Here is a 13,578-nt window from a genome sequence, read left to right as displayed (position 1 = left end):
AAGTTAGGCCACCTCATTTTCATGCCTCAATTGTCATTTTCTCAGGACTTTATTATTTTCATATTACAGTGTAAATGTATAAAGTAGCCGTCATTACTTGTAATGATATGACTCTTGGCCCAAAGTTGACATTGATAGTTTTGGCGCAAAAATAAGGTGGGAAGATATTTCGTGTGCAAAAACTGTAGGACCCACCATGATTATAGGTCATATCTATGGAGTACCATCCATTCAGCCGATTCATTTTAGGGCATGAGCCCAAAATATGAGACAAATCTAGAGCTCAAATGTGTCAATTGTATTGGATACCCCAATGAAAAGGTTCCTCCTCATGTATATATAATGAAGTAGTCGGCTCTTTACAAGGCAATTACAGGGAAGCAATTACAGGGAATCAAACTAAACTAGGAAAATATAATTAACCTATTAATTATAGAATATATTACAGAATATTTACATATCACCAAAATCATACCATAATTATAGAGACTAATTATGGCTAAATATATCCGACTGACATCCCTCCTCAAATTGATGCTGGGCAATCAAGAAGCATCAATTTGCCTACAAGAAACTGATGGCGCTGGCGGGTCATGGCCTTTGTAAACACGTCAGCTATCTGAAAATCAGAAGAAACATGCAGAAGAGAAATAACACGAGAGTCCAATGCCTCCCTAATAGAATGACAGTCCACCTCAATATGCTTCGTACGCTCATGATAAACGGGATTAGCAGCAATCTGAATGACACTAGTGTTATCAGCATGAAGAGGAGTAGGATCAATTTGAGAAAAACCAAGCTTAGCCAGAAGCTCACAAAGCCAGACAATCTCAGAGCAAGCAGCAGACATTGCACGATACTCAGATTCAGTTGAAGATTTAGAAACACGAGCTTGTTTCCTACTTTTTCAAGAGATTAAAGAATCAACGAGAAACATACACCAACCTGTAACAGACTACTGAGTGTCAGGACATCCGGCCCAATCTGCATCACTATAACCAACAAGACAAAGAGGCGAGCCAGTGGGAAAGAACAACCCACGATCAGGTGAACCTCGAAGATATCGAATGATACGATGCACGGTAGCTAAATGGAGATGGCGTGGAGTTTGCATAAATTGACTAACTTGCTGGATAGTGAAGGAAATATCAGGTCGAGTAATAGTCAAATAGTTCAGGTTGCCTACCAACTAGCGAAACACAGTGGGATCAGAAAGCAGATCACCCTCCGCATGACGATATTTCACGTTGACCTCCATAGGAGTATCTACCAAGGGAGAATTCTGAAGACCAGCCAAACTAATTAAATCCTGGGTATATTTGTGTTGATTCAAGAATAAACCCGAAGAATCTGTGTGCACCTCTAAACCCAAAAAATACGTAAGAGGACCAAAATCCTTCATGTGAAAAGAAGTCTGAAGATGTTGTTGGAGGTGACTAATCAAACGAGAGTCAGCCCCAATAATGACAATATCATCCACATACACAAGTAAAAGAACAAGGCCAGTCGGGGTTTTGCAAAGGAACAAAGAGGAGTCATATTGGCTTTGGACAAAGGAGAAGCGAAGCAGAGTGGACTTGAACTTTTCAAACCATGCCCGGGGAGCCTGTTTTAAGCCATAGAGAGACCGCTTCAGCTTACACACAGCAGAAGACGGAGAGGAAAACAGACCCGGAGGAGGAGTCATGTAAATATCCGCTTTGAGATCACTATAAAGAAAAGCATTTTTGACGTCCATTTGGTGAAGAGGCCAACCTTGGGAGGCGGCGATAGAGATAATCGTACGCACTGTAGTCATCTTCGCAACCGGAGCAAATGTCTCTTCATAGTCCACCCCATATTCTTGCCAGTTCCCAAGAGCAACTAATCGTGCCTTATACCGGTCCAGAGTCCCATCAGAGCGGAGTTTAATCGAGTAAACCCATTTACAACCGATGGCTGTAACATTAGAGGGATAAGGAACCACGTCCCAGGTAAGATTATCCTGGAGAGCCCAAAGTTCCTCATCCATCGCTTTCCGCCAACATTCACTTTTAACAGCCTCAGAAAAACATGTAGGAATGAGAGTAGAAGTCAAAGCAGCATTAAAGCCATACCAATCAGGAGGACGGGATACTCGGGTAGATCACCAAGGGCCCAGCACAGGAGGCATGTCAGGCTCAGCATCACAGAGTGGAACAATCTTAGATGGCGGGTTATCCTCAGGAGAAGTTACCGGAACAGTCTCAGATAAAGGGTCAGTCTCCGAAGGAGGCAAAGTCGATAGACGTCGAGTATACACGAGTCCAGGTTTGAACTGTGCAGGGAGAGGAGTCAATTTATCGAAACAAGGTAGAATACTAATCTCAGGCAATGACTCAATATGGGTAGAAAAGAAATATTGATTTTTAAAGAAAACAACATTTCGAGGTATACGAAATTTGTTAGAAGAAGGATCATAACAAACATAACCTTTGTGAGAAAGACTATAACCCATAAAAGTACATTTAACAGATTGGGCAGAAAGTTTGTGACGTTCATGAGGTGGTAAATGAACAAAGCAGACACATCCAAAAGTATGCAGAGTAAGATAGCTAGGATGCTGATGATACAAACGATAATAAGGAGAATCAAGATTCAACACTCGAGAGGGCAGTCTATTAATTAAGTAAACTGCAGTAGATAATGCCTCAACCTAGAATTTAAAAGGAACATAAGACTCAAGCAATAAGACACGAACCACATCCAAGAGATGTCGATTCTTTCGTTCGGCCACACCATTTTGCTGAGGAGTATAAGGACAAGACCGTTGAGAGACAATTCCTTTGCGTTGTAAAAATTCATGAAAATTGTGGGACATATATTCCCCACCAGAATCAGTCCTCAAAATCTTAATACAGGTAGAAAATTGATTCTCAATGTATGTGACAAAGGTTTGAAAGACAGACAATACCTCAGATTTGGATCTAAGAACATAGACCCAAGTGTACTGACCAAAATCATCGATGAATGTGACAAAATATTTATATTGAGCATGAGAAATGACAGGAAAAATACCCCATACATCACTATGCACAATATCAAAGCATTTAGCGGCACGACTACCATGAGAAGGAAACGAAAGAGTCTTACTTTTACCAAGTTTGCATACAGAACAGTCAAATGACAGATTTTTAGAAACTTGTTCTTTAATGACCAACAAACCAGAATTTAACAAATGAGATAGAACAACGGAATTTGGATGACCCAAACGTTTGTGCCATACTTCACTCCAATTGTTAACTGTCATACAAGCCAAAGATAAACTACTAGGAATTGAAAAATGCAGTGGAAAGAGTCTGCCAACTTTAGGCCCCTTCGCGAGGATCTTCCCCGACCCCTGATCCTGCACAAGACAACCATCACGAGAGAAATGTACATCACAGTTATTATCAACTAACTGGCCAACGGAAATCAGACTGGTAGACAGTTTAGGAGACACATAAACATCTCTAAAAGAAGAGTTAATATCTCCTACTTCATTAGTAGCTAAATGACTCCCATTAGCTATCTGAATCTGGGATGAACCATGATATGGACGAACATTGCACAGAGTATTAGATGATCTGGTCATATGATTGGATGCACCAGAATCAACCAGCCAAGATTTAGATGAAGTAATGTCAGTACCTTGGAGCCCTAAGGCAGAAATGGCTGACATAATCATCTGTTGAACCATTTCAGGAGTAAGAACAGATGGTCCAGCCGCAGAAAAGGAAGCTGATGACATTCCGGGAATAGAAGAAGTATTCACTACAGCCTGATGAGCGTTAGCTTGACGGTTCTGAGGTCGAGTGGGACATTCTTTGATAAAGTGGCCTGGTTTCTTACAATAGTTACAAGACTTCTTGGTACAGTTGGCGGCAATATGACTATACTCCTTGCAACCGAAACACTGAACCTTACGCATATCTTTTCCTTTCCCGTGGGCTGGATAGGCGATTTGATGCAGATTAGAATTTTGCTGGAACGTAGCCTGTGTGAAAAGACGCTGCTCCTCGCGAAGTAATTCACTAAAAATTACATCCAAGGATGGAGAGGGATTCCGGTTCATTAAATTTGAGCGAGCAACCTCAAATTCATGACGCAATTTCATCAGGAATTGATCTCTCTTACTCTGCTCATGCACAGCTTGAACAGCAAAAAGAGAGGCAGCAGGTACCTTTGCATAAATCATATCAGAAAATTCTCCCCACAAATTCTGAAAACCAGAAAAATACTCCTGAATGGAGAGATTGCCTTGAGTGTAACTAGCAATCTCATATTCTAACTGAAAATGACGTGCGGTATTATCCTGATGATAAACCTTCCGCAAAGACTCCTACATGGTCTGCGCAGTCTTATAAGGTCTTAGATTAAGCACAATAAGAGGATCAACAGATCCTAAGATCCAGGACATCACACGTGCATCATTGACTTTCCACTTACCCAACTCCTTAGATTCCGTAGGAGTAGGATTACTACCATCAATATGACCCCACAATTCTTTGCCCATAACAAACAATTGAAACTGAAATTCCCAAGCACAATGATTTTTTCCAGTAAAACAAACTCCGAAAGATTCGCTAGAAGACATGATGAAGTTGATATAGATACTCGAAATTATTGCAGCACCGAAAAAAAAATTGGTAGTACCAAAAATCTGCAGCACCGAAAATCTACAGCACCAAAAATCTGCAGCGACAAAAATCTGCAGCACCAAAAATCTGCAGCACTGAAAGAAATCGGCAGCACCAAAAAAAATTGGCAGCATATGTCTTACCTAACACAAGAGCACCAAAAATCTGGACAAATCCAACCCCCAGATCAGTTCTCTCCAGAAAGCTCCACAGAAAATCTGCAGCACCGAAGGAAATCTGCAGCACTGAAAAAAATTGGCAATACTAACGAAACGCTACCCACCAAAAAAAAAAATCTGTCCACCGACAGATCCCACCCACAAAAATTTAGCACCTACAAATGAAAAGAAACACTAAAAAATCAGAAACCTAATTTAGATAGGTTTGGCTCTGATACCATGTCAATTGTATTGGATACCCCAATGTAAGGATTCCTCCTTATATATATAATGAAGTAGTCAGCTCTTTACAAGGCAATTACAGGGAAGCAATTATAGGGAAGCAATTACAGGGAATCAAACTAAACTAGGAAAATATAATCAACCTATTAATTATAGAATATATTAAAGAATATTTACATATCACCAAAATCATGCCATAATTATAAAGACTAATTATGGCTAAATATATCCGATTGACAAAATGAACTACACCATATTAGATTGTAGGGCCCACCACGTGGGATTTGAAATTTTAGATCAAGCTGATTTTTTTAGGGCCCCACAGTTTTTGTCATATAGAAACACATGGAAGTGGATAGAAAGATCGCAGTTCGCACTTCAAAATCCCTTTTTTAAATGGTGCTATATGTCCACTCTACAAGCAGAACGGATATGAGTCAATCTATACCGTCCAAAATTGTCTATTCAATATTGGTTTGGATCATGTCCTTTAAATCACATTTATCTAGAAAATGACATTGATCAAACGATCGTACCCATCTAAGATTGATCCTGTAATCTTGACTACTGACTATTCTGTTTTGAATACGATTAATCGAGTTGGATTGCTAAGATCGCCGGTGTGTGTGATTAGGTCTATACTCCACCCACAATGCTGCTGTGGTTTGGCAACTCTTCATGGATGCCATACGTGGATGGGATGAGTCACCATCATTAAAGAATGTTGTAAAACGCACGTGGCAGCGTGCGCCGTGAAGTATCATATGATAAGATGGAAGAGAAAATGACGGAAGCGAAAGGGTTGAACATGGATGAAGGTCAAGGGAGCAAAAGCTGCTGATGCTAACCGAGCGGATTCTCTCGTGGCAGGCGCTGTGGGCCCACCTCGAATGTATTTTATATCAAAGCTTAAGTTCGACACACACGGAAAACAGAGGGAATAATGACAACAACCATTGAAACCTTCAAAAGGCCCACTGTCCATCAAGTTCAGAATATATTTCTCAGGCTACCCCGCCAAAAATGCATTGGTTGGATGATCTAATACATCCTTGATTTATTTTCTATAGCTGCATTTTTTTACTTTTTCATAGAATGGCTATTATTACTTAATAAAATGATTTTTCAATATCATAAGTAATTTATGATGGTCTCAGGTGAATAAATTGATCAAATTGTTGATTGGAATTATTTTATATTAATTATTTTGACCGTCCAATTTTATTTAATAAAAAAAAAAAACACATTGATAAGAAATGATTGTTGAACCTATTGAACGGTGTAGATCAATGGATTGGGCAATGCAAGTGCCCCAGTGCAACTAATACAACTAGGAGCACTGGAGTATTTTTTTTTTTTTTTGTAATAATAATAATAATCGTAAGGGATTTATATGGCAAAGCTCTTCAGAAATTTGATTTTATCACAACACCCTCATTTATTATTATTTTTTCTTTGAAAGTGATAAACTGGAGAATTGTGGCCCCACATGATATGTGTGTAACATCCAACACGTCCAAATGTACTCCACCATCATCATCTGATATGTGTGTAACATCCAACGCGTCCAAATGTACTCCACTATCATCTGATATATAGGTGGTGTGTGTGTGTGTGCGCGCGTGTGTGTATTATGGTGTGGTCCCTTTGCCGTTGTGATGCATTTATTAGACCAGTTTGAAGTCATACACAAACCCGTGGGCCGTGGCCTTCAGATGGCCACTATTCTTGACTATTAAAAAAACTAGGGGTATCTTGGTAATTGCTCCCTTTGAAAAGTGGCACCACTAAAGGCTATTTGTTAATGCTGAATTTTTGTACTAAACGCAGAATTTGAAAAATGTTCCATGTTTAGTGGTGTTCGTGGTCCTGTTAGGAGCTCTACAGGGCCAACCATGATGCATTTGTTTTATTTATGCTATCTGTCCATTTTGAAAAATTACCTTAGGTGATGAGCCCAAAATTGAGGTGGAATGAATGCTCCAGTTATATGCACCTAAGGAAATAGTTAGGACTAAACCCGTTCGACTAAAAACATCTTGGGGCCACAGAAGTAGCCTTTTTCATATTAAGTGCCTATTCCAACACTATAAGAGAAAATGGACAACATAATAGGTTGGGTAAAAGGAGTTGTGACCCTTTGTTTGATCAATGGTCTGGATTTAGGGATATAAAATGATCCACCAATCCTAATGATCCATAGGATGGGCCTGTTTATTAACATTGAAAAAAGTTAATGCAGAATATTGAAAGCATTTTGCATTAAGTGTTGTTTGTTAACTCTGAATTTGAAAAGCGGTATATGATTTCCACATTGGAGATTTGGCTTAATGGGGAATACAGAATATACTTTGAGATTCTTTTAAAAATAATAATATTTTACTTTCAAAATTGCCCGCGATAGAGATTCTCAAATGGAATACGTAATACACAACTTAAGCTCAAGTGGACCACTCCATGTAGCAGCGGTAATTGAAAAACTACCCTTGGAACTTTCCTAGGGTTCAATGTAAGGTTTATATGCCGTCTAACTTCTTCTTAAGGGCATATTGACCTAGCTTTCTCCAAAAAAGAAATGGCGGATGCAAAACCAGGAATGAGGAAACCGGTATTTACCAAGGTTGATCAGCTTCGGCTTGGAACTAGTGGGCATGCACTTACAGTGAAGGTGGTACTCTCAAAGATGGTGTTGCAGAAGGGCCGCCCAGATGGGCCGTAAGTTCGACAGATGCGCATCGCTGAATGCTTGGTCGGAGATGAAACGGGAATGATTGTCTTTACAGCCAGGAATGAGCAAGTGGACTTGATGAAACCCGATACAACTGTGATCCTGGGCAATGCGAAGATCGACATGTTCAAGGGCTCAATGAGGCTTGCCGTAGATAAGTGGGGCCGTGTTGAAGTCACCGATCCGGCAGATTTCACGGTGAAGGAAGATAACAACCTGTCGCTGGTGGAATACGAACTGGTGAATGTCGTGGAAGAGTGACCCATGAGCTGCAATCTTCTACTACTTACCCGAAGCGAACGCATGATGCGATTTTGTGGTTTTTTTGGGGCCCAAATGCAGTTTTGGGCAAATGCTCTTTTAGGAAGAAAGAAAGCAAGTCTGAGGTTACAATCTTGAAGCTACCAGGAGGAGTTGAACCCCCTTCCACAACGCTCAAGTCAGGCAATGAAACCTTCAGATCCAGACAGAAGAATCATCTGGTCTGGTGATTGCACCTGATTGGCAACTATCCATGTAACTTTATTGGGTTTCTATCTCTAAATCTTATATGCTTTTTGGTTGTTTCATTTGGACATGAAATGACTCAGGTTATGCTTTTGGATTATGGAAAAATGACATTATGCAATATATAATTCTACTTTATTAAAAAAAATAAAATGGTCATATTGACCTAGATGAAGGGAAAATACAAATATTAGCTTGATCAAATCATTCTATAGCCGCACAACGTTTTTAATAGTAGCTCCCAATTCCCATCATTTCTTGCAGCGTGGCTCACCTGAGACTTAGGTTTGTCTTGTTTTTAGTTGCCTGGCCTAAAATGGTACGAAAAATACAGAAATTATCGGTGTGGATAAAACATATACATCCAAGTAGTCCCCACAAATCCCTTGATAGGACGGTCAGTCTCCAGCTAGGTCCTGATTGGGTATTACCGAATCCTGGATTTGGGGAGTGGATTGCATGGTGTGCCGCACATTACCGACCTCCCTAGTGTGTTGACGTGACCAAGTTTTGTGGGATCTGTTATGATGTATGTGTTATAAACACGTCCCATTTTACAAGATACTTTTAGCACACGGCCCAAAATGGCCCAAAAATAAGGCGGATCTGAAGCTCAAGTGGACCAAACCACAAAAGGCAAGGGATTGAACATCTACCATTGAAAACTTCCGGGGGCTGGCAAAAGTTTTGAATCAATCTGATATTTATTTTTTTTCCCTTCATTGGAGTCTTTGTGAACTCATGAACACATTGGATGATAAATAATATCTTGGCCATAGGAAGTTTTCAATTGTAGGAATCATTGACCTACTGCTTTTTGTTTTGCGGTTCACCTGATATTTGAATTTGAATCTGCATCATTTTTATTTTTTTTTTATTATTCATGACCTAAACCGATATCTCCAAAATGAACATGTGGTTCACTTGATCTTTATATTTACCTCTTTTTTTTGGCTCATAACCTAAACTGATGTCTCCAAAATGAATGTGTGGTTAATCTTTGGATCTATTTTTTGGCTCATGACCTAAACTGATGTCTCCCAAATGAATTCATTATAGTGTGGTTATAACACACATGTCATGGCATACGTCAACGCGGGCTACTTAACTTGGTGAGGTCAACCCAACACGGAACGCAATCCACTTTTCCGAAATTGGGAGCACGGGTTCGGCGGATATCAGACGGGGATTGCTTAATTGTTAATTAATAGTTAATTTGGGAGCGCGGGTTCGGTAGATATCAGACGGGGAGTGCTTAATAGTTAATTAATAGTTAATTTGGGAGCGCGGGGTCGGTGGGGACGCGGATCGGATACTGACAGGTTGAGGAGCGAGACTTGCTACTGAAGTGGCGTCACCGAGTTACGTGGGCCCCACCATGACGTATGTGTTGTATCGACAGCGTCCCTACATTTGGAGAGATCATTTTAGGGCACGGTTGAAAGCATGGGGCAGATCAAGGCTGGGGTGGACCCCACCACAGAAAACAGTGGGGAGAGTGACACCCACCATTGAAACCTTCCGGAGGTCCACCGTGATGTTTATTTGAGATCCAATCTGTTCATGTGTTAATGCAGACATGAAAGAAGGGAAAACCCAAATATTAGCTTGATCAAAAACTTTTGTGGCCCTTAGAACTTTTTAAGGGTGGGCGTCACTCTCCCCACTATTTTTTGTGGTGGGATTCTCTGGAGCTTTGGATCTGACTCATTTTCTTTGTATCATGCCCTAACATGATCTCTCTCCAAATGGATGTGCGGTGTGGTGACAAAACATAAATTATAGTGGGGCTCACGTAATTTAGTGACATCACTTCAGTAGCAAGTCTCGCTGCTCAACCTGTAAGTGGCTAATCCGCGTCCGGTTCGGTGGATCGAGGAAACCAGATTGCCATAAACTCTGCTTGGCTCACCGTGAATTCATATGGTTTATCTATACCGTCCATCTGTTTTTTATCTCACTTTTGCAGTTGAGCCAAAAATTGAAACATATCCAAAGCTCAAGTGGGCCATACCACAGAAAACAATGGAAATAATGATTTCCACCATTGAAACTTTCCTAGGGCCCACAGTGACATTTATTTGTCATCCAACCTGGTTATAAGATTACAAGGACATGGATGAAGGGAAGAAAAAAAAAAAAAACAAATATTAGCTTGATCCAAAACGTCTATCCACCTAAAGAATTTTTCAACGGTAGATGTTCAATTCACACTGTTCACTTTGGTGTGTTCCACTTGAACTTTGGATATGCTTGATTTTTGGTCTTATTTATTAGAATTAAATTATAAAATGCATGGACAAAGTGGATAAAATACATACATCATGTTGGGCCCCAATAGTTTACCCCGTGCACTTAGCGCATTGAGTTACTTAGTACGGGATCCACTTCCTGGATCCAGACGAAGCATGGTGACTGCTTGTGCAATGCTATGCGGGCTATATATATATATATATATATATATATATATATATATATATATATATATATATATATATAGCGGAAAGCTTACCTGCGAACCAGTTCGTATGTACTATATGTGAACTTTTTTGAGAACTCATCATATCTGATGAGTCTCGAAAATCTGAATGGTCCACATGAAGCAAAACATCATGAAACCCTCTTATACCAATTTTTACTTTGAACCAAAACTTCGATGGGCCATGAAAAATGCAAACGGTTTCTTCCCTTGATTTGAATTTCTCTTTGCTATGGCCCACCAAAATCTTAGATTCAGGTGAAAATTCATCTCCTAAGGTTTCATGGGATTCTGCATCTTATGGACCATTCGGATTCGACACCCATGACACATGTGCAAAGGTGCGCACGTACGGAGCTGCGTAGGTGAGCATGCCCCTCTCTCTCTCTCTCTCTCTCTCTCTCTCTCTCTCTCTCTCTCTCTCTCTCTCTATCTCTCTATATATATATATATATATATATATATATATTAATGTCAAAATCCGGATCACCCACCACTCAATGTTGCGGATCTTCGTTCGACTGATTTCGTCTTTCAGTATCTGGACTTCATTTTGTAATACTTTGTATTTTCCTCATCGGCTCATAGTTCATTGAAATGGTCCTATCGGAGCCAACTCGGTGTGCAGTAACGAAGAAGACTAGTGTTGCCCGCTGGGTTCAGGTTCCACCACTATCACCCTTTTCGGTGAATCCTACTAGCTTTTCGTTTGCGGTTCCCACAGGCGGCGGCAAAAAATGTTGATGTCAAAATCCGGATCACTCACCACTCAATGTTGCAGAGCTTCGACAAACTCTGGCCCTGCACAAAAGGTTAAGCAAAGGAGACCCTGGCTAAGCTGAGGGACCCTCCGATGCCTAAGTCAGGCTAGGGAATTGGGGTCTAAGTCGTATGTAGGGAGAGGGTGCTAGATCTTGTGTACCTATGACAGTGGGCCCCCCTGGTATTTATACTTGTCGGTAGAAAGGATCGCGTCCATTAATCTCGGCACGATTTACTCAATCAGGCGGATATTGTAATCGTTAAGATATCTTCCACAATCTTTGGATTGCGTAGTGCATCGCATCTTAATGGCGCATATCTCCAAGTGAGTTAATCAGCCACATTCGCATCCAAATCGATATCCGAGCTCATTGTGCCGAGTATCATCACGGGCTCAGCCCTGGCCTTGGCATGCGACGTGTCTCTGCTTGGACTCGGCCTCGGCCTCAACATACGAGGTATCTGTATTCTGACTCGGCCTCAAATCGTACAGACGTGAAGCCGAATACTAATAGTCGGAGTTTGTTGATAGGTCATTGGGGATGGAGTTCATTGACCAAAGCTGAGGATGAAGATCAGGACTCGGCTCGGCCACTCCCCTTCAACAAGGACGAGGATTCGAAATAGCCGATCAGGATTGTAGTTCCGAGCCCTGACTTAGGAATTGGTCCTTAACGTCGTCTCCTCATTCTTAGGCCTCGCTATCGGATTCATGTAACCCTAGCTGACCCCGATTGTCTTTGCACGAATTTCCACATAACAATATATATATATATATATATATATATATATATATATATATATATATAATCAATGCATTCTATCTATTTTTTAAAGATCATTTTATAGTATAAGTCCAAAAATAAGACATAAATTTCAAGTGGACCCCACCATAAGAAAACATTGGTAATTAAACACCCACCATTAAAAACTTGATAGGACCCACTGTAATGTTTATTTACCATCCAACGATGGATGAAGGGGAAACACAAATAACTGCTTCAAACGGATGGACGGTGTGGATAATGCATATACAATTACAACACGGTGGCCGCCTTAGAGCTCCAGCCTGCGGGGGAGTTACCCGGATAACACTGTGGTGGGTGTTTCCCTGACCAGGGACCCCACCTTAATGTATGTATTGTATATCCACGCCGTTCATCAGTTTTTCCAGATCATTTTAGAGCATGGCCCCAAAGAATAAGTCAATCCAAATCTCAAGGGGACCACGCCATATGAAAATGTGGTCATTGAAATTCAGCAAGGCTCACCGTAATGTTTATTTGCCATTTAACTTGTCATAAGTCCACAGACTTGGATGAAATGAAGACACAAATATCAGCTTATCCAAATCTTTTGTGGCCCAAGAGAAATTTTAAATGGTCAATCAACACTCGTTCTTGTGACGGGGTCCACTAGATATTTGGATCTGCTATATCTTTAGTACCATGTCCTAAAATGATGCCGAAAAACTGATGGATAGCTTGGATAGACAACATATGCATCAAGGTGGGCCCGACGGTAAAAGAAATACTCATGAGGGTGTTTGCCGGGTATCACCTAATCCGCTCCCTACGTGTACCGAGCTCCGGAAGGGTACCCTGTACCCAATCCGCGTCCTTACCTGGTGGAGGCCAATTGCATACTGAGTAACCTCTGTGGGGCCCGCTGGTGATGTCTGTGTCCAATCCACTCTGTCCATCCATTTTACCAGCTCATTTTAGGGCATGAGCCCAAAATTGAAGCATGTACAAAGCTTAAGTGGACCACATCAAAGGAAACAGTAGATCAGATAAGGACATCCACCATTGAGACCTTGCTAGGGTTCACAATGATGTTTATTTGTCATCCAACCTCTTCATAAGATCACACAGACATAGATGAAGGGACAACACAAACATTATGTTGATCAAAAACTTCCATAGCCCTTAGATAAAAGTTTGTTGGCATGTGTAAGAATCAACGAAACTCTTGATGGAAGTACACAACTAAATTCACTTTATTGGCTTCTAAGTGGACATGGTGGGAAGAGCCAAAGCATGCTAGTTAAGATCGTGACCCTTA

The 13,578-nt window shown here is 40.7% G+C and overlaps 1 pseudogene; it reads left to right on the top strand.

Moving 5' to 3' along the window:
* Window positions 1-7,597: 7,597 nt before the first annotated feature.
* Window positions 7,598-8,426, top strand: LOC131234447 (uncharacterized protein At4g28440-like; annotated as a pseudogene).
* The last annotated feature ends 5,152 nt before the right edge of the window (window positions 8,427-13,578 follow it).

This window comes from Magnolia sinica, chromosome 19 (assembly GCF_029962835.1).
Source record: "Magnolia sinica isolate HGM2019 chromosome 19, MsV1, whole genome shotgun sequence".
NCBI classification, from domain to species: Eukaryota; Viridiplantae; Streptophyta; class Magnoliopsida; order Magnoliales; family Magnoliaceae; genus Magnolia; species Magnolia sinica.
This window is presented reverse-complemented; position numbering and strand designations above follow the sequence as displayed.